Source organism: Scyliorhinus torazame, chromosome 6 (assembly GCF_047496885.1).
Source record: "Scyliorhinus torazame isolate Kashiwa2021f chromosome 6, sScyTor2.1, whole genome shotgun sequence".
Taxonomy (NCBI): domain Eukaryota; kingdom Metazoa; phylum Chordata; class Chondrichthyes; order Carcharhiniformes; family Scyliorhinidae; genus Scyliorhinus; species Scyliorhinus torazame.
This window is the reverse complement of record NC_092712.1, coordinates 9,578,417-9,596,360: the sequence shown is the minus strand read 5'-3', so window position 1 is coordinate 9,596,360 and position 17,944 is coordinate 9,578,417. Positions and strand designations below refer to the sequence as shown.

Sequence of the window (17,944 nt, the reverse complement as noted above, 5' to 3'; positions counted from 1 at the left end):
GCTGAAAGAAGACAGAGGGTGGTGGTTGATGGGAAATGTTCAGAATGGAGTACAGTCACAAGTGGAGTACCACAAGGATCTGTTCTGGGGCCGTTGCTGTTTTTCATTTTTAATCAATGACCTAGAGGAAGGCGCAGAAGGGTGGGTGAGTAAATTTGCAGACGATACTAAAGTCGGTGGTGTTGTCGATAGTGTGGAAGGATGTAGCAGGTTACAGAGGGATATAGATAAGCTGCAGAGCTGGGCTGAGAGGTGGCAAATGGAGTTTAATGTAGAGAAGTGTGAGGTGATTCACTTTGGAAGGAATAACAGGAATGCGGAATATTTGGCTAATGGTAAAGTTCTTGGAAGTGTGGATGAGCAGAGGGATCTAGGTGTCCATGTACATAGATCCCTGAAAGTTGCCACCCAGGTTGATAGGGTTGTGAAGAAGGCCTATGGAGTGTTGGCCTTTATTGGTAGAGGGATTGAGTTCCGGAGTCGGGAGGTCATGTTGCAGCTGTACAGAACTCTGGTACGGCCGCATTTGGAGTATTGCGTACAGTTCTGGTCACCGCATTATAGGAAGGACGTGGAGGCTTTGGAGCGGGTGCAGAGGAGATTTACCAGGATGTTGCCTGGTATGGAGGGAAAATCTTATGAGGAAAGGCTGATGGACTTGAGGTTGTTTTCGTTGGAGAGAAGAAGGTTAAGAGGAGACTTAATAGAGGCATACAAAATGATCAGGGGGTTGGATAGGGTGGACAGTGAGAGCCTTCTCCCGCGGATGGAAATGGCTGGCACGAGGGGACATAACTTTAAACTGAGGGGTAATAGATATAGGACAGAGGTCAGAGGTAGGTTCTTTACGCAAAGAGTAGTGAGGCCGTGGAATTCCCTACCTGCTACAGTAGTGAACTCGCCAACATTGAGGGCATTTAAAAGTTTATTGGATGAACATATGGATGATAATGGCATAGTGTAGGTTAGATGGCTTTTGTTTCGGTGCAACATCGTGGGCTGAAGGGCCTGTACTGCGCTGTATCGTTCTATGTTCTATATGTTCTATGTTCACTGTGTAATAAACCCCTTACACCGTGTTACAACAGCGCTGTGTAATAAACCCCTTGCAGACCGGCCGGCATATTCTGGCGCATGCGCAGACCGGCCGGCGTATTCTAGCACATGCGCAGACCGGCCGGCGTATTCTAGCACATGCGCAGACCGGCCGGCATATTCTGGCACATGCGCAGACCGGCCGGCGTATTCTGGCACATGCGCAGACCGGCCGGCATATTCTGGCACATGCGCAGATCGGCCGGCGTATTCTGGCACATGCGCAGACCGGCCGGCGTATTCTGGCACATGCGCAGACCGGCCGGCATATTCTGGCGCATGCGCAGACCGGCCGGCGTATTCTAGCACATGCGCAGACCGGCCGGCATATTCTGGCACATGCGCAGACCGGCCGGCGTATTCTGGCACATGCGCAGACTGGCCGGCATATTCTGGCACATGCGCAGACCGGCCGGCATATTCTGGCACATGCGCAGACCGGCCGGCGTATTCTGGCACATGCGCAGACCGGCCGGCATATTCTGGCACATGCGCAGACCGGCCGGCGTATTCTGGCACATGCGCAGACCGGCCGGCATATTCTGGCACATGCGCAGACCGGCCGGCGTATTCTGGCACATGCGCAGACCGGCCGGCATATTCTGGCACATGCGCAGACCGGCCGGCGTATTCTGGCGCATGCGCAGTGGGGTATCTTCTCCGTGCCGGCCATGGCGGTGGCCTACAGGGGCCGGCGCAGAAGGAAGCAGTGACCCCACGGCACAGGCCCTCCCACAGGTTGGTTGTCCCCGATCGCAGGCCATGCCACCGTGGTGGCCCCGCCTGGGGTCGGATTCCCCCGTGCCCCCCCGAGGGCCGCCCCAGCCGACTTACCTGCCAGGCCCCACCTTGTGGGACCATGTCCAATCCACGGCGGCAGGATTGGCCAAAAACGGGCGACCGCTCGGCCCATCGGGGCCCGGAGAATTGTGGGGGGGGGGCGCTGCCAATGGCCCCCGACCGGCGTGGCGTGATCCCCGCCCCCGCCCTAAAATCGGAGCTGGAGAATATGGCAGCCGGCGTCGGAGCGGCGGGCGGGTTTCACGCCGCTGCCCGGGGATTCTCCGACCCGTCGGAGTGGGTCGGACAATCCCGCCCGTTGTGTTCAGTTGGTAAGAAAGTATAGTTAATGGGAGGCACCAAGGGTTGAAACAGTCAGTTGTTTAGGCTTAGATAGTCATGTGGCTGGATGGTGAGCTGAAACAAGCTGAGAAGCAGCTTCTGAAGCAATACAGCCAGAGTTTCTGCTTGGTTCTGACAGGAGTCAGGTCTCTTTCTGTATCAAAGTAGAGTATCCAGACATTTCCATTTAGCAAGTATTCCTGAGGGCTAACTGTATTTAAAAGTGGATCGGGACCTGAGATGGATCTGTTGTTTGAGTGGGAATAAAGATTGCAGTTAAGGGTTACTGTGTCACTGCATTGATTGGCTTTGTTCAAGATTCCTTCCCCAGGACTGGTGCCAATGTCCCACCTTCCTCCCACACCAATATTTGATTTAATTTACCTCTTTAATCTTCTTGACCGTGTGTCAATTGGCTCATGGCTCAGGTAGTAATCTGGAGACTATTACCTTTTTGCTTCTGCTTTTTAATTTAGCCCCTAAGATACTCATTTTCCCTCAAGCGAACCTCTTTCCTTGTTCTACCAATGCCGTTGGGTACCTACATGGATGATGACGAGATGCTGTGGGGTGGAGGGATCGAGAGACCCCATGTGTGTACATGGGCAAGTGAAGCAATATTCCCCGAGGGCTGTGAGATTGTGTGGAGTGAGTTTGTTTTCAGTGGGTGATGAGGGAACAGATACAGGAACAATGATCTGTAGTCAGCAGTTTATTGATTTTTAAATGGGGAATAACAGGTTATAGATCGCACACATCCTCTCAGAACAGTAACTACACAATGCAGACAGTGAATACTCAATCTGGATCGACACACACTGATGGGGAGAAGCTACACAGACTCCAGGATCCCCTCCGAGCCGCCAGTTCTAATGGCGGTTGCATTCCCGTCGACAGTCAGTGGGACAGAGATGGGATTGATCCATCGCTGTGTCCCTGTGTTGTGGGCAGTGTTTCGCAGAACCTTTCTCCGCTGATTGTTCCCCGATCACTGAACCCTGTCCCGTTGTCTGTGAGTTCTCGATCATGATGACCCCCCAGTCACTCTGCTCCTGGATGTGTGACAGAAACCCGAAGGCAGGTTCGATAATCATTGCGAAAGCAGCATTGCAGAGAGCGTGGTCCAGGTTAAGCAGCTGATAATGATCTGGATTGGCCGCAGAAGCTCAAAGCGCAAAATGGATCTTTCCAAACGAGTGGAGATTTCAGTTTGGAAAACCTGGAAAAATAAAACATGAGGAAAAATACACAGTTAGCGTCAAAATGCTGCCAATGTTGCAATGAGTTGATTCGGATGATTTGAAGCTGAGAGAGATCTGGAGTTTCACCCAATGCATGGACGGTGTAACTAACCAAAGCCAATCACTGGGGTTGGGAGAGGAATCTCTGGCGATTGGTGACATCAGGGTGTTTAAACATCAGGGCATTTAAACATCAGGGTGTTTAAACATCAGGGTGTTTAAACATTCATTTGTGTAATGTGCCCATCGCTGTTTGGGCCACCATCTATTGTCCATCCCTACTTGCCCTTGAACTGAGGGGCAGTTAAGAGTTACCCACATTGCTGTGGGTCTGGACTCATGGAATCATACAATCCCTACAATGCAGAAGGAGGCCATTCGGCCCATCCAGTCTGCATCAACCCTCTGAAAGAGCACCCTGCCTAGTGCCATGTGAGTGTCCATTTCAGAAAGGTTTTAGATTTCTCACATGGCTACAGTGATGTCATTGTGTGGGTGGAGCTGGGCTGTGGCTCTGTGAGCTGTTTTTTGGTTTCGCTTTCACATTTGGCTGCTGTGGACTCAGACAGAGAACAGAAGTGTTTTCTTCCTGTCTCTCTATTGTCATATTAAATATCTGTTCCAGTAAAAAATCCATTGATTAGAGCTATACTTTATTTCCGGAAGGGTTTAAACCTGCTGGTGAGATGGGGTCAGAATCTGAGGGAAAGTCAGTCTTATTTCAGTGTGAATACAGAGTGCTGGGCCACACCCCTGAAAAGGGTTTTTTGCTTTTGTCATTGAATTGGAACAGTTAAGGGGGAATTCATTAAGGGTTATACATAGATTCCTGCAGCTGTGTGGTGTCTCTATGTTTGTAATTGATGAAAATTCTTGCTGAGTGTTTATATATAAATGTTAACTATGTTCTCAGAACAAAGCTGTTTTGGTTAAAGTGTCTGGGAGACTGACGAATCTCACCCAAAGGGAAGGCTCCTGTGCACATCCGAGCCACATTCAACATAAAGGTTGTAGGTCAGGTAAACTTCATAATATACTTTGCAGTTTCTAAACCCTGACCCATAACACAAGGCCCACTCCCCCGCCCTATCCCCATAACGCCACCTAACCCTTTTGGACACTAAGGGGCAATTTATCATGGCCAATCCACCTAACCTGCACAGGTTTGGATTGTGGGAGGAAACCGCAGCACCCGGAGGAAACCCACGCACACACGGGGAGGATGTGCAGACTCCGCACAGACAGTGACCCAGCGGGGAATCGAACCTGGGACCCTGGAGCTGTGAGGCAACAGTGCTAACCACTGTGCTACCGTGCTGCCCACAAATGGAGCATTGGTAACAATGCTGCCTCACAGCACCAGGGCCCCGGGTTCTTGGAAGGGGAGGAGGGAGTGAAGTGAAGGGGAGGAAGTGAAGGGGAGGAGGGAGTGAAGGGGAGGAGGGAGTGAAGGGGAGGAGGGAGTGAAGGGGAGGAGGGAGTGAAGGGGAGGAGGGAGTGAAGGGTAGGTGGAGGGAGTGAAGGGGAGAAGGGAGTGAAGGGGAGGAGGGAGTGAAGGGAAGGAGGGAGTGAAGGGGAGGAGGAAGTGAAGGGGAGGAGGGAGTGAAGGGGAGGAGGGAGTGAAGGGGAGGAGGGAGTGAAGGGGAGGAGGGAGTGAAGGGGAGGAGGCGGGAGTGAAGGGGAGGAGGGAGTGAAGGGGAAGAGGGAGTGAAGGGGAGGAGGGAGTGAAGGGGAGGAGGCAGGAGTGAAGGGGAGGAGGGAGTGAAGGGGAAGAGGGAGTGAAGGGGAGGAGGGAGTGAAGGGCAGGAGGGGGAGTGAAGGTGAGGAGGAGGGAGTGAAGGGGAGGAGGGAGTGAAGGGGAGGAGGGGGTGATGGGGAGAGGGAGGGAGTGAAGGGGAGGAGGGAATGAAGGGGAGGAGGGGGTGATGGGGAGAGGGAGGGAGTGAAGGGGAGGGGGAGTGAAGGGGAGGAGGGAGTGAAGGGGAGGAGGGAGTGAAGGGGAGGGGGAGGGAGTGAAGGGGAGGGGGAGGGAGTGAAGGGGAGGAGGGAGTGAAGGGGAGAAGGGAGTGAAGGGAAGGAGGGAGTGAAGGGGAGGAGGGAGTGAAGGGGAGGGGGAGGGAGTGAAGGGGAGGAGGGAGTGAAGGGAAGGAGGGAGTGAAGGGGAGGAGGGAGGGAAGGGGAGGAGGGAGTGAAGGGGAGGTGGAGGGAGTGAAGGGAAGGAGGGAGTGAAGGGGAGGAGGGGGTGAAGGGGAGGAGGGAGTGAAGGGGAGGAGGAGGGAGTGAAGGGCAGGTGGAGGGAGTGAAGGGAAGGAGGGAGTGAAAGGGAGGTGGGAGTGAAGGGGAGGAGGGAGTGAAGGGGAGGAGGGAGTGAAGGGGAGGAGGGAGTGAAGGGCAGGAGGGGGAGTGAAGGGGAGGAGGGAGTGAAGGGCAGGTGGAGGGAGTGAAGGGAAGGAGGGAGTGAAGGGGAGGAGGGAGTGAAGGGGAGGAGGGAGTGAAGGGGAGGAGGGAATGAAGGGGAGGAGGGGGTGATGGGGAGAGGGAGGGAGTGAAGGGGAGGAGGGAGTGAAGGGGAGGAGGGAGTGAAGGGGAGGGGGAGGGAGTGAAGGGGAGGGGGAGGGAGTGAAGGGGAGGAGGGAGTGAAGGGCAGGAGGGGGAGTGAAGGGGAGGAGGGAGTGAAGGGCAGGTGGAGGGAGTGAAGGGAAGGAGGGAGTGAAGGGGAGGAGGGAGTGAAGGGGAGGAGGGAGTGAAGGGGAGGAGGGAATGAAGGGGAGGAGGGGGTGATGGGGAGAGGGAGGGAGTGAAGGGGAGGAGGGAGTGAAGGGGAGGAGGGAGTGAAGGGGAGGGGGAGGGAGTGATGGGGAGGGGGAGGGAGTGAAGGGGAGGAGGAGTGAAGGGGAGGAGGGAGTGAAGGGAAGGAGGGAGTGAAGGGGAGGAGGGAGTGAAGGGGAGGAGGGAGTGAAGGGGAGGTGGAGGGAGTGAAGGGAAGGAGGGAGTGAAGGGGAGGAGGGGGTGAAGGGGAGGAGGGAGTGAAGGGGAGGAGGAGGGAGTGAAGGGCAGGTGGAGGGAGTGAAGGGAAGGAGGGAGTGAAAGGGAGGTGGGAGTGAAGGGGAGGAGGGAGTGAAGGGGAGGAGGGAGTGAAGGGAGGAGGGAGTGAAGGGGAGGAGGGAATGAAGGGGAGGAGGGGGTGATGGGGAGAGGGAGGGAGTGAAGGGGAGGAGGGAGTGAAGGGGAGGAGGGAGTGATGGGGAGAGGGAGGGAGTGAAGGGGAGGAGGGAGTGAAGGGGAGGAGGGAGTGAAGGGGAGGGGGAGGGAGTGAAGGGGAGGGGGAGGGAGTGAAGGGGAGGAGGGAGTGAAGGGAAGGAGGGAGTAAAGGGGAGGAGGGGGTGAAGGGGAGGAGGGGGTGAAGGGGAGGAGGGAGTGAAGGGGAGGGGGAGGGAGTGAAGGGGAGGAGGGAGTGAAGGGAAGGAGGGAATGAAGGGGAGGAGGAGGGAGTGAAGGGCAGGTGGAGGGAGTGAAGGGAAGCAGGGAGTGAAGGGGAGGAGGGAGTGAAGGGGAGGGGGAGGGAGTGAAGAGGAGGAGGGAGTGAAGGCAGGGGGGGAGTGAAGGGGAGGAGGGAGTGAAGGGAAGGAGACAGTAAAGGGCAGGAGGGGGAGTGAAGGGGAGGAGGGAGTGAAGGGCAGGTGGAGGGAGTGAAGGGAAGGAGGGAGTGAAGGGGAGGAGGGAGTGAAGGGGAGGAGGGAGTGAAGGGAGGAGGGAGTGAAGGGGAGGAGGGGGTGATGGGGAGGAGGGTGTGAAGGGGAGGAGGGAGTGAAGGGGAGGAGGGAGTGAAGGGGAGGAGGAGGGAGTGAAGGGGAGGAGGGAGTGAAGGGGAGGAGGGAGTGAAGGGGAGGAGGGAGTGAAGGGGAGGAGGGAGTGAAGTGGAGGAGGAAGTGTAGGGGAGGAGGGAGTGAAGGGGAGGAGGAGGGAGTGAAGGGGGAGGAGGGAGTGAAGGGAAGGAGGGAGTGAAGGGGAGGAGGGAGTGAAGGGGAGGAGGGAGTGAAGGGGAGGGGGAGGGAGTGAAGGGGAGGGGGAGGGAGTGAAGGGGAGGAGGGAGTGAAGGGGAGGAGGGAGTGAAGGGAAGGAGGGAGTGAAGGGAAGGAGGGAGTGAAGGGGAGGAGGGAGTGAAGGGGAGGGGGAGGGAGTGAAGGGGAGGAGGGAGTGAAGGGAAGGAGGGAGTGAAGGGTAGGAGGGAGTGAAGGGGAGGAGGGGGTGAAGGGGAGGAGGGGGTGAAGGGGAGGAGGAGGGAGTGAAGGGCAGGTGGAGGGAGTGAAGGGAAGGAGGGAGTGAAAGGGAAGGAGGGAGTGAAGGGGAGGAGGGAGTGAAGGGGAGGAGGGGGTGAAGGGGAGGAGGGGGTGAAGGGGAGGAGGAGGGAGTGAAGGGCAGGGGGAGGGAGTGAAGGGGAGGAGGGAGTGAAGGGGAGGTGGAGGGAGTGAAGGGAAGGAGGGAGTGAAGGGTAGGAGGGGGTGAAGGGGTGGAGGAGGGAGTGAAGGGCAGGTGGAGGGAGTGAAGGGAAGGAGGGAGTGAAAGGGAAGGAGGGAGTGAAGGGGTGAAGGGAGTGAAGGGCAGGGGGGGGAATGAAGGGGAGGAGGGAGTGAAGTGAAGGAGGGAGTGAAGGGCAGGAGGGGGAGTGAAGGGGAGGAGGGAGTGAAGGGCAGGTGGAGGGAGTGAAGGGAAGGAGGGAGTGAAGGGGAGGAGGGAGTGAAGGGGAGGAGGGAGTGAAGGGGAGGAGGGAGTGAAGGGGAGGAGGGGGGTGATGGGGAGGAGGGTGTGAAGGGGAGGAGGGAGTGAAGGGGAGGAGGAGGGAGTGAAGGGGAGGAGGGAGTGAAGGGGAGGAGGGAGTGAAGGGGAGGAGGAGGGAGTGAAGGGGAGGAGGGAGTGAAGGGGAGGAGGGAGTGAAGGGGAGGAGGGAGTGAAGGGGAGGAGGGAGTGAAGTGGAGGAGGAAGTGTAGGGGAGGAGGGAGTGAAGGGGAGGAGGAGGGAGTGAAGGGGAGGAGGGAGTGAAGGGAAGGAGGGAGTGAAGGGGAGGAGGCAGTGTAGGGGAGGTGAAGGGAGTGAAGGGGAGGAGGAGGGAGTGAAGGGGAGGAGGGTGTGAAGGGGAGGAGGAGGGAGTGAAGGGGAGGAGGAGGGAGTGAAGGGGAGGAGGGAGTGAAGGGGAGGAGGGAGTGAAGGGAGGGAGGGGGAGTGAAGGGCAGGAGGGGGAATGAAGGTGAGGAGGAGGGCGTGAAGGGGAGGAGGGAGTGAAGGGGAGGAGGGGGAATGAAGGGGAGGAGGGAGTGAAGGGGAGGAGGGGGTGAAGGGGAGGAGGGAGTGAAGGGGAGGAGGGAGTGTAGGGGAGGTGAAGGGAGTGAAGGGGAGGAGGGGGTGAAGGGGAGGAGTGAGTGTAGGGGAGGTGAAGGGAGTGAAGGGGAGGAGGGGGTGAAGGGGAGGAGTGAGTGTAGGGGAGGTGAAGGGAGTGAAGGGGAGGAGGGAGTGAAGGGGAGGAGGAAGTGTAGGGGAGGTGAAGGGAGTGAAGGGGAGGAGGGGGTGAAGGGGAGGAGGGAGTGAAGGGGAGGAGGGAGTGAAGGGGAGGAGGGAGTGAAGGGGAGGAGGGAGTGAAGGGGAGGAGGGAGTGAAGGGGAGGAGGGAGTGAAGGGAAGGAGTGAGTGAAGGGGATTAGGAAGTGAAGGGGAGGAGGGAGTGAAGGGGAGGAGGGTGTGAAGGGGAGGAGGGAGTGAAGGGGAGGAGGGAGTGAAGGGGAGGAGGGAGTGAAGGGAAGGAGAGAGTGAAGGGGAGGAGGGAGTGAAGGGGAGGAGGCGGGAGTGAAGGGGAGGAGGGAGTGAAGGGGAGGAGGAAGTGAAGGGCAGGAGGGAGTGAAGGGGAGGGGGGAGTGAAGGGGAGGAGGGAGTGAAGGGGAGGGGGGAGTGAAGGGAAGGAGGGAGTGAAGGGGAGGAGGGAGTGAAGGGGAGGAGGCGGGAGTGAGGGGGAGGAGGGATTGAAGGGGAGGAGGAAGTGAAGGGCAGGAGGGGGAGTGAAGGTGAGGAGGAGGAATGAAGGGGAGGAGGGAGTGAAGCGGAGGAGGGGGTGATGGGGAGAGGGAGGGAGTGAAGGGGAGGAGTGAGTGAAGGGGAGGAGGGAGTGAAGGGGAGGGGGAGGGAGTGAAGGGGAGGGGGAGGGAGTGAAGGGAGGAGGGAGTGAAGGGAAGGAGGGAGTGAAGGGGAGGAGGAGGGAGTGAAGGGTAGGTGGAGAGAGTGAAGGGAAGGAGGGAGTGAAGGGGAGGAGGGAGTGAAGGGGAGGAGGAGGGAGTGAAGGGGAGGAGGGAGTGAAGCAAAGGAGGGAGTGAAGGGCAGGTGGAGGGAGTGAAGCGAAGGAGGGAGTGAAGGGGAGGTGGGAGTGAAGGGGAGGAGGGACTGAAGGGGAGGAGGGAGTGAAGGGGAGGAGGGAGTGAAGGGCAGGAGGAGGGAGTGAAGGGGAGGAGGGAGTGAAGGGGAGGAGGGAGTGAAGGGGAGGAGGGAGTGAAGGGGAGGAGGGAGTGAAGGGGAGGAGGGAGTGAAGGGGAGGAGGGGGTGATGGGGAGGAGGGAGTGAGGGGAGGAGGGAGTGAAGAGGAGGAGGAGGGAGTGAAGGGGAGGAGGGAGTGAAGGGGAGGAGCGAGTGAAGGGGAGGAGGGAGTGAAGGGGATGAGGAAGTGTAGGGGAGGAGGGAGTGAAGGGGAGGAGGAGGGAGTGAAGGGGAGGAGGGAGTGAAGGGAAGGAGGGGAGTGAAGGGAAGGAGGGAGTGAAGGGGAGGAGGGAGTGTAGGGAGGTGAAGGGAGTCAAGGGGAGGAGGGAGTGAAGGGGAGGAGGGAGTGAAGGGGAGGAGACAGTGAAGGGGAGGAGGGAGTGAAGGGGAGGAGGGAGTGAAGGGGAGGAGGGAGAGAAGGGGAGGAGGGAGTGTAGGGGAGGTGAAGGGAGTGAAGGAGAGGAGGGGGTGAAGGGGAGGAGGGAGTGAAGGGGAGGAGGGAGTGAAGGGGAGGAGGGAGTGAAGGGGAGGAGAGAGTGAAGGGAGGGAGGGAGTGAAGTGGAGAAGGAAGGTGTGAAGGGGAGGATGGAGTGAAGGGGAGGAGGAAGGTGTGAAGGGGAGGAGGGAGTGAAGGAAGGAGGGAGTGAAGGGGAGGAGGCAGTGTAGGGGAGGTGAAGGGAGTGAAGGGGAGGAGGAGGGAGTGAAGGGGAGGAGGGTGTGAAGGGGAGGAGGAGGGAGTGAAGGGGAGGAGGAGGGAGTGAAGGGGAGGAGGGAGTGAAGGGGAGGAGGGAGTGAAGGGAGGGAGGGGGAGTGATGGGCAGGAGGGGAATGAAGGTGAGGAGGAGGGCGTGAAGGGGAGGAGGGAGTGAAGGGGAGGAGGGGGAGTGAAGGGGAGGAGGGAGTGAAGGGGAGGAGGGAGTGAAGGGAGGAGGGAGTGAAGGGGAGGAGGGAGTGAAGGGGAGGAGGAAGTGTAGGGGAGGAGGGAGTGAAGGGGAGGAGTGAGTGTAGGGGAGGTGAAGGGAGTGAAGGGGAGGAGGGGGTGAAGGGGAGGAGGGAGTGAAGGGGAGGAGGGAGTGAAGGGGAGGAGGGAGTGAAGGGGAGGAGGGAGTGAAGGGAAGGAGGGAGTGAAGGGGAGGAGTGAGTGTAGGGGAGGTGAAGGGAGTGAAGGGGAGGAGGGGGTGAAGGGGAGGAGGGAGTGAAGGGGAGGAGGGAGTGAAGGGGAGGAGGGAGTGAAGGGGAGGAGGGAGTGAAGGGGAGGAGGCAGGAGTGAAGGGGAAGAGGGAGTGAAGGGGAGGAGGGAGTGAAGGGAAGGAGTGAGTGAAGGGGATTAGGAAGTGAAGGGGAGGAGGGAGTGAAGGGGAGGAGGGGAGTGAAGGGGAGGGGGGAGTGAAGGGAAGGAGAGAGTGAAGGGGAGGGGGAGGAGTGAAGGGGAGGAGGCGGGAGTGAAGGGGAGGAGGGAGTGAAGGGGAAGAGAGAGTGAAGGGGAGGAGGAAGTGAAGGGCAGGAGGGAGTGAAGGGGAGGAGGGAGTGAAGGGGAGGAGGGAGTGAAGGGGAGGAGGGAGTGAAGGGGAGGAGGGAGTGAAGGGAAGGAGTGAGTGAAGGGGATTAGGAAGTGAAGGGGAGGAGGGAGTGAAGGGGAGGAGGGTGTGAAGGGGAGGAGGGAGTGAAGGGGAGGAGGGAGTGAAGGGGAGGAGGGAGTGAAGGGAAGGAGAGAGTGAAGGGGAGGAGGGAGTGAAGGGGAGGAGGCGGGAGTGAAGGGGAGGAGGGAGTGAAGGGGAGGAGGAAGTGAAGGGCAGGAGGGAGTGAAGGGGAGGGGGGAGTGAAGGGGAGGAGGGAGTGAAGGGGAGGGGGAGTGAAGGGAAGGAGGGAGTGAAGGGGAGGAGGGAGTGAAGGGGAGGAGGCGGGAGTGAGGGGGAGGAGGGATTGAAGGGGAGGAGGAAGTGAAGGGCAGGAGGGGGAGTGAAGGTGAGGAGGAGGGAATGAAGGGGAGGAGGGAGTAAAGCGGAGGAGGGGGTGATGGGGAGAGGGAGGGAGTGAAGGGAGGAGTGAGTGAAGGGGAGGAGGGAGTGAAGGGGAGGGGGAGGGAGTGAAGGGGAGGGGGAGGGAGTGAAGGGGAGGAGGGAGTGAAGGGAAGGAGGGAGTGAAGGGGAGGAGGAGGGAGTGAAGGGTAGGTGGAGAGAGTGAAGGGAAGGAGGGAGTGAAGGGGAGGAGGGAGTGAAGGGGAGGAGGAGGAGTGAAGGGGAGGAGGGAGTGAAGCAAAGGAGGGAGTGAAGGGCAGGTGGAGGGAGTGAAGGGAAGGAGGGAGTGAAGGGGAGGTGGGAGTGAAGGGGAGGAGGGAGTGAAGGGGAGGAGGGAGTGAAGGGGAGGAGGGAGTGAAGGGCAGGAGGAGGGAGTGAAGGGGAGGAGGGAGTGAAGGGGAGGAGGGAGTGAAGGGGAGGAGGGAGTGAAGGGGAGGAGGGAGTGAAGGGGAGGAGGGAGTGAAGGGGAGGAGGGGGTGATGGGGAGGAGGGAGTGAGGGGAGGAGGGAGTGAAGGGGAGGAGGAGGGAGTGAAGGGGAGGAGGGAGTGAAGGGGAGGAGGGAGTGAAGGGGAGGAGGGAGTGAAGGGATGAGGAAGTGTAGGGGAGGAGGGAGTGAAGGGGAGGAGGAGGGAGTGAAGGGGAGGAGGGAGTGAAGGGAAGGAGGGAGTGAAGGGAAGGAGGGAGTGAAGGGGAGGAGGGAGTGTAGGGGAGGTGAAGGGAGTCAAGGGGAGGAGGGAGTGAAGGGGAGGAGGGAGTGAAGGGGAGGAGACAGTGAAGGGGAGGAGGGAGTGAAGGGGAGGAGGGAGTGAAGGGGAGGAGGGAGAGAAGGGGAGGAGGGAGTGTAGGGGAGGTGAAGGGAGTGAAGGAGAGGAGGGGGTGAAGGGGAGGAGGGAGTGAAGGGGAGGAGGGAGTGAAGGGGAGGAGGGAGTGAAGGGGAGGAGAGAGTGAAGGGAGGGAGGGAGTGAAGTGGAGAAGGAAGGTGTGAAGGGGAGGATGGAGTGAAGGGGAGGAGGAAGGTGTGAAGGGGAGGAGGGAGTGAAGGGAAGGAGGGAGTGAAGGGGAGGAGGCAGTGTAGGGGAGGTGAAGGGAGTGAAGGGGAGGAGGAGGGAGTGAAGGGGAGGAGGGTGTGAAGGGGAGGAGGAGGGAGTGAAGGGGAGGAGGAGGGAGTGAAGGGGAGGAGGGAGTGAAGGGGAGGAGGGAGTGAAGGGAGGGAGGGGGAGTGATGGGCAGGAGGGGGAATGAAGGTGAGGAGGAGGGCGTGAAGGGGAGGAGGGAGTGAAGGGGAGGAGGGGGAGTGAAGGGGAGGAGGGAGTGAAGGGGAGGAGGGAGTGAAGGGGAGGAGGGAGTGAAGGGGAGGAGGGAGTGAAGGGGAGGAGGAAGTGTAGGGGAGGAGGGAGTGAAGGGGAGGAGTGAGTGTAGGGGAGGTGAAGGGAGTGAAGGGGAGGAGGGGGTGAAGGGGAGGAGGGAGTGAAGGGGAGGAGGGAGTGAAGGGGAGGAGGGAGTGAAGGGGAGGAGGGAGTGAAGGGAAGGAGGGAGTGAAGGGGAGGAGTGAGTGTAGGGGAGGTGAAGGGAGTGAAGGGAAGGAGGGGGTGAAGGGGAGGAGGGAGTGAAGGGGAGGAGGGAGTGAAGGGGAGGAGGGAGTGAAGGGGAGGAGGGAGTGAAGGGGAGGAGGCAGGAGTGAAGGGGAAGAGGGAGTGAAGGGGAGGAGGGAGTGAAGGGAAGGAGTGAGTGAAGGGGATTAGGAAGTGAAGGGGAGGAGGGAGTGAAGGGGAGGAGGGAGTGAAGGGGAGGGGGGAGTGAAGGGAAGGAGAGAGTGAAGGGGAGGGGGAGGGAGTGAAGGGGAGGAGGCGGGAGTGAAGGGGAGGAGGGAGTGAAGGGGAAGAGAGAGTGAAGGGGAGGAGGAAGTGAAGGGCAGGAGGGAGTGAAGGGGAGGGGGGAGTGAAGGGGAGGAGGGAGTGAAGGGGAGGGGGGAGTGAAGGGAAGGAGGGAGTGAAGGGGAGGGGGGAGTGAAGGGGAGGAGGCGGGAGTGAGGGGGAGGAGGGATTGAAGGGGAAGAGGGAGTGAAGGGGAGGAGGAAGTGAAGGGCAGGAGGGGGAGTGAAGGTGAGGAGGAGGGAATGAAGGGGAGGAGGGAGTGAAGCGGAGGAGGGGGTGATGGGGAGAGGGAGGGAGTGAAGGGGAGGAGTGAGTGAAGGGGAGGAGGGAGTGAAGGGGAGGGGGAGGGAGTGAAGGGGAGGGGGAGGGAGTGAAGGGGAGGAGGGAGTGAAGGGAAGGAGGGAGTGAAGGGGAGGAGGAGGGAGTGAAGGGTAGGTGGAGAGAGTGAAGGGAAGGAGGGAGTGAAGGGGAGGAGGGAGTGAAGGGGAGGAGGAGGGAGTGAAGGGGAGGAGGGAGTGAAGCAAAGGAGGGAGTGAAGGGCAGGTGGAGGGACTGAAGGGAAGGAGGGAGTGAAGGGGAGGTGGGAGTGAAGGGGAGGAGGGAGTGAAGGGGAGGAGGGAGTGAAGGGGAGGAGGGAGTGAAGGGCAGGAGGAGTGAGTGAAGGGGAGGAGGGAGTGAAGGGGAGGAGGGAGTGAAGGGGAGGAGGGAGTGAAGGGGAGGAGGGAGTGAAGGGGAGGAGGGAGTGAAGGGGAGGAGGGGGTGATGGGGAGGAGGGAGTGAGGGGAGGAGGGAGTGAAGGGGAGGAGGAGGGAGTGAAGGGGAGGAGGGAGTGAAGGGGAGGAGGGAGTGAAGGGGAGGAGGGAGTGAAGGGGATGAGGAAGTGTAGGGGAGGAGGGAGTGAAGGGGAGGAGGAGGGAGTGAAGGGGAGGAGGGAGTGAAGGGAAGGAGGGAGTGAAGGGAAGGAGGGAGTGAAGGGGAGGAGGGAGTGTAGGGGAGGTGAAGGGAGTGAAGGGGAGGAGGGAGTGAAGGGGAGGAGGGAGTGAAGGGGAGGAGACAGTGAAGGGGAGGAGGGAGTGAAGGGGAGGAGGGAGTGAAGGGGAGGAGGGAGAGAAGGGGAGGAAGAGGGGGTGAAGGGGAGGAGGGAGTGAAGGGGAGGAGGGAGTGAAGGGGAGGAGGGAGTGTAGGGGAGGTGAAGGGAGTGAAGGAGAGGAGGGGGTGAAGGGGAGGAGGGAGTGAAGGGGAGGAGGGAGTGAAGGGGAGGAGGGAGTGAAGGGGAGGAGAGAGTGAAGGGAGGGAGGGAGTGAAGTGGAGAAGGAAGGTGTGAAGGGGAGGATGGAGTGAAGGGGAGGAGGAAGGTGTGAAGGGAAGGAGGAGGGAGTGAAGGGGAGGAGTGAGTGAAGTGAGGAGGAAGGTGTGAAGGGAAGGAGGAGGGAGTGAAGGGGAGGAGGTAGTGATGGGGTGGGGGTGAGGGTGGGGGTGAGGGTGAGGGTGGGGGTGGGGTTAGGTGTGGGGGTGGGGGTGAGGATGGGGGTGAGGATGAGGATGAGGGTGAGGATGGGGTGGGGGTGGGGGTTAGGATGGGGGCAGGTGTGAGGTTGAGGTTGGGGTGGGGGCGGGGGTGGGGGTGGTGTGAGGGTGGGGGTGGGGTTTCGGGTGGGGATGGGGGTGAGGATGGTGGTGAGGGTGGTGTTGGGTGTGGGGATAGGGATGTGGGTGAGGGTGGGGGTGAGGGTGGTGTTGGGGTGTGGGTGGGTGTGGGGGTGAGGGTGGGGGTGGGATGTGGTTGGGGCTGGGGGTGGGGGTGAGGGTGGGGGTGGGGTTGGGGTTTGAGGGTGGGGTTGGGGTGATGGTGGGGGTGAGGGTGGGGTGGGGTTGGGGGTGAGGGTGGGGTGAGGTGGGGGTGAGGGTGGGATGAGGGTGGGCGTGAGGGTGGGGGTGGGGTTGGGGTTGATGGTGGGGGTGAGGGTGCGGGTGTGGTTCGGGGTGAGGGTGGGGGTGAGGTTGGTGTTGGGGATGAGTGTGGGGGTGGGAGTGCGGTTGGGTGTGAGGGAGGCGGTGAGGTTGCGGTTGGGGGTGAGGGTGGGGGTGAGTGTGAGTGTGGGGGTGAGTTTGGGGCTGGGGGTGAGGCTGGGGTGGGGGGTGGGGGTGGGATTGAGGGTGGGTGTGCGGGTGGGGTTGAGGGTGGGGGTGAGGGTGGAGGTGGGGGTGGGGTTGAGGGTGGGGGTGAGGGTGAGGATGGGGTTGAGGGTGAGAATGAGGGTGAGGGTGGGGTGGGGGTGGGTGTGAGGATCGGGGCGGGGGTGAGGGTGTGGGCGAGGGTGAGGGTGCGGCCGGGGGTGGGGGTGGGGTGAGGGTGCGGGTGGGGATGGGGGTGAGGATGGTGGTGAGGGTGGTGTTGGGGGTGGGGATGGGGATGTGGGTGAAGGTGGGGTTGAGGGTGGGGTTGGGGTGAGGGTGGGGGTGGGGGTGAGGGTGGGGTGGAGTATGGTTGGGACTGGGGTGGGGGTGAGGGTGAGGGTGGGGTTGGGGGTGAGGTTGGGGGTGAGGGTTGGGTGGGGTTGGGGGTGGGGGTGCGGGTGGGGGTGGAGGTGGGGTGAGGGTGGGGGTGGGGTTAGGTGTGGGGGTGGGGGTGAGGATGGGGGTGAGGGTGAGGATGAGGGTGAGGGTGGGGTGGGGGTGGGGGTTGGGATGGGTGCAGGGGTGAGGTTGAGATTGGGGTGGGGGCGGGGTTGGGGGTGGGGTGAGGGTGGGGATGGGGTTTCGGGTGGGGATGGGGGTGAGGATGGTGGTGAGGGTGGTGTTGGGTGTGGGGATAGGGATGTGGGTGAGGGTGGTGTTGGGGTGAGGGTGGGTGTGGGGGTGGTTGGGACTGGGGGTGGGGGTGAGGGTGGGGTTGGGGGTTAGGGTGGGGTTGGTGGTGAGTGTGGGGGTGGGGTTGGAGTTTGAGGGTGGGGTTGGGGTGATGGTGGGGGTGAGGGTGGGGTGGGGTTGGGGGTGAGGGTGGGGTGAGGTGGGGGTGAGGGTGGGGTGAGGGTGGGCGTGAGGGTGGGGGGTGGGGTTTGGGTTGATGGTGGGGGTGAGGGTGCGGGTGTGGTTCGGGGTGAGGGTGGGGGTGAGGTTGGTGTTGGGGATGAGTGTGGGGGTGGGAGTGGGGTTGGGGGTGAGGGTGGCGATGGGGTTGCGGTTGGGGGTGAGGGTGGGGGTGAGTGTGAGGCTGGGGGTGAGGGTGGGGTTGAGGGTGGGGGTGGGGTGGGGTTTGAGGGTGAGGGTGTGGATGATGGTGGGGTGGGGGTGGGGGTGGGGTTGGGGGTCTGGGTGGGGTAAGGGTGAGGGTGGGGGTGTGTTTGGTGCTGGGGGTGAGGCTGGGGTTGGGTGTGGGGGTGGGATTGAGGGTGGGTGTGGGGGTGGGGTTGAGGGTGGGGGTGAGGGTGGGGGTGGGGGTGGGGTTGAGGCTGGGGGTGAGGGTGGGGGTGAGGGTGGGGGTGGGGTTGGGGGTGAGGGTGGTGGTGGCGTTGGGGGTGAGGGTGTGGGTGGGGTTGGGGGTGAGGGTCGGGGTGGTGGTGGGGTGTGGTTGGGGGTGGGGAAGGGGGTAGAGGTGGCGGTGGGGTGAGGGTGGGGTTGGGATTAGGTGTGGGGGTGGGGGTTAGGCTGGGGGTGAGGGTGAGGATGAGGGTGAGGGTGGGGTGGGGGTGGGGGTGAGGATGGGGGCGGGGATGGGGTGGGGTGAGGGTGGGGGTGGGGTTGCGGGTGGGGATGGGGGTGAGGATGGTGGTGAGGGTGGTGTTGGGGTGGGGATGGGATGTGGGTGAGGGTGGGGGTGAGGGTGGGGTTCAGGTGAGTGTGGGTGTGGGGGTGAGGGTGGGGGTGAGGTGTGGTTGGGACTGGGGGTGGGGTGAGGGTGGGGATAGGGGTGAGGGTGGGGGTGGGGGTGAGTGTGGGGGTGGGGTTGGGGGTTGAGGGTGGGTGTGAGGGTGGTGTTGGGGGTGGGGATGGAGATGTGGGTGAGGGTGGGGGTGAGGGTGGGGTTCAGGTGAGGGTGGGAGTGGGGGTGAGGGTGGGGGTGGTGTTGGGGGTGAGG

At 61.1% G+C, this 17,944-nt stretch overlaps 1 protein-coding gene across 1 annotated transcript in view; it reads right to left on the bottom strand.

Annotated features, from left to right (window-relative positions):
* Positions 1–2,916: 2,916 nt before the first annotated feature.
* LOC140424665 (fucolectin-like) overlaps positions 2,917–17,944 on the bottom strand; it is a 358,672-nt gene continuing 343,644 nt past the window's right edge. Inside the window, exon 5 of the mRNA XM_072507920.1 lies at positions 2,917–3,436. The gene's annotated coding sequence lies outside the window, so the exon portion shown is untranslated. The remainder of the gene's footprint in view (positions 3,437–17,944) is intronic.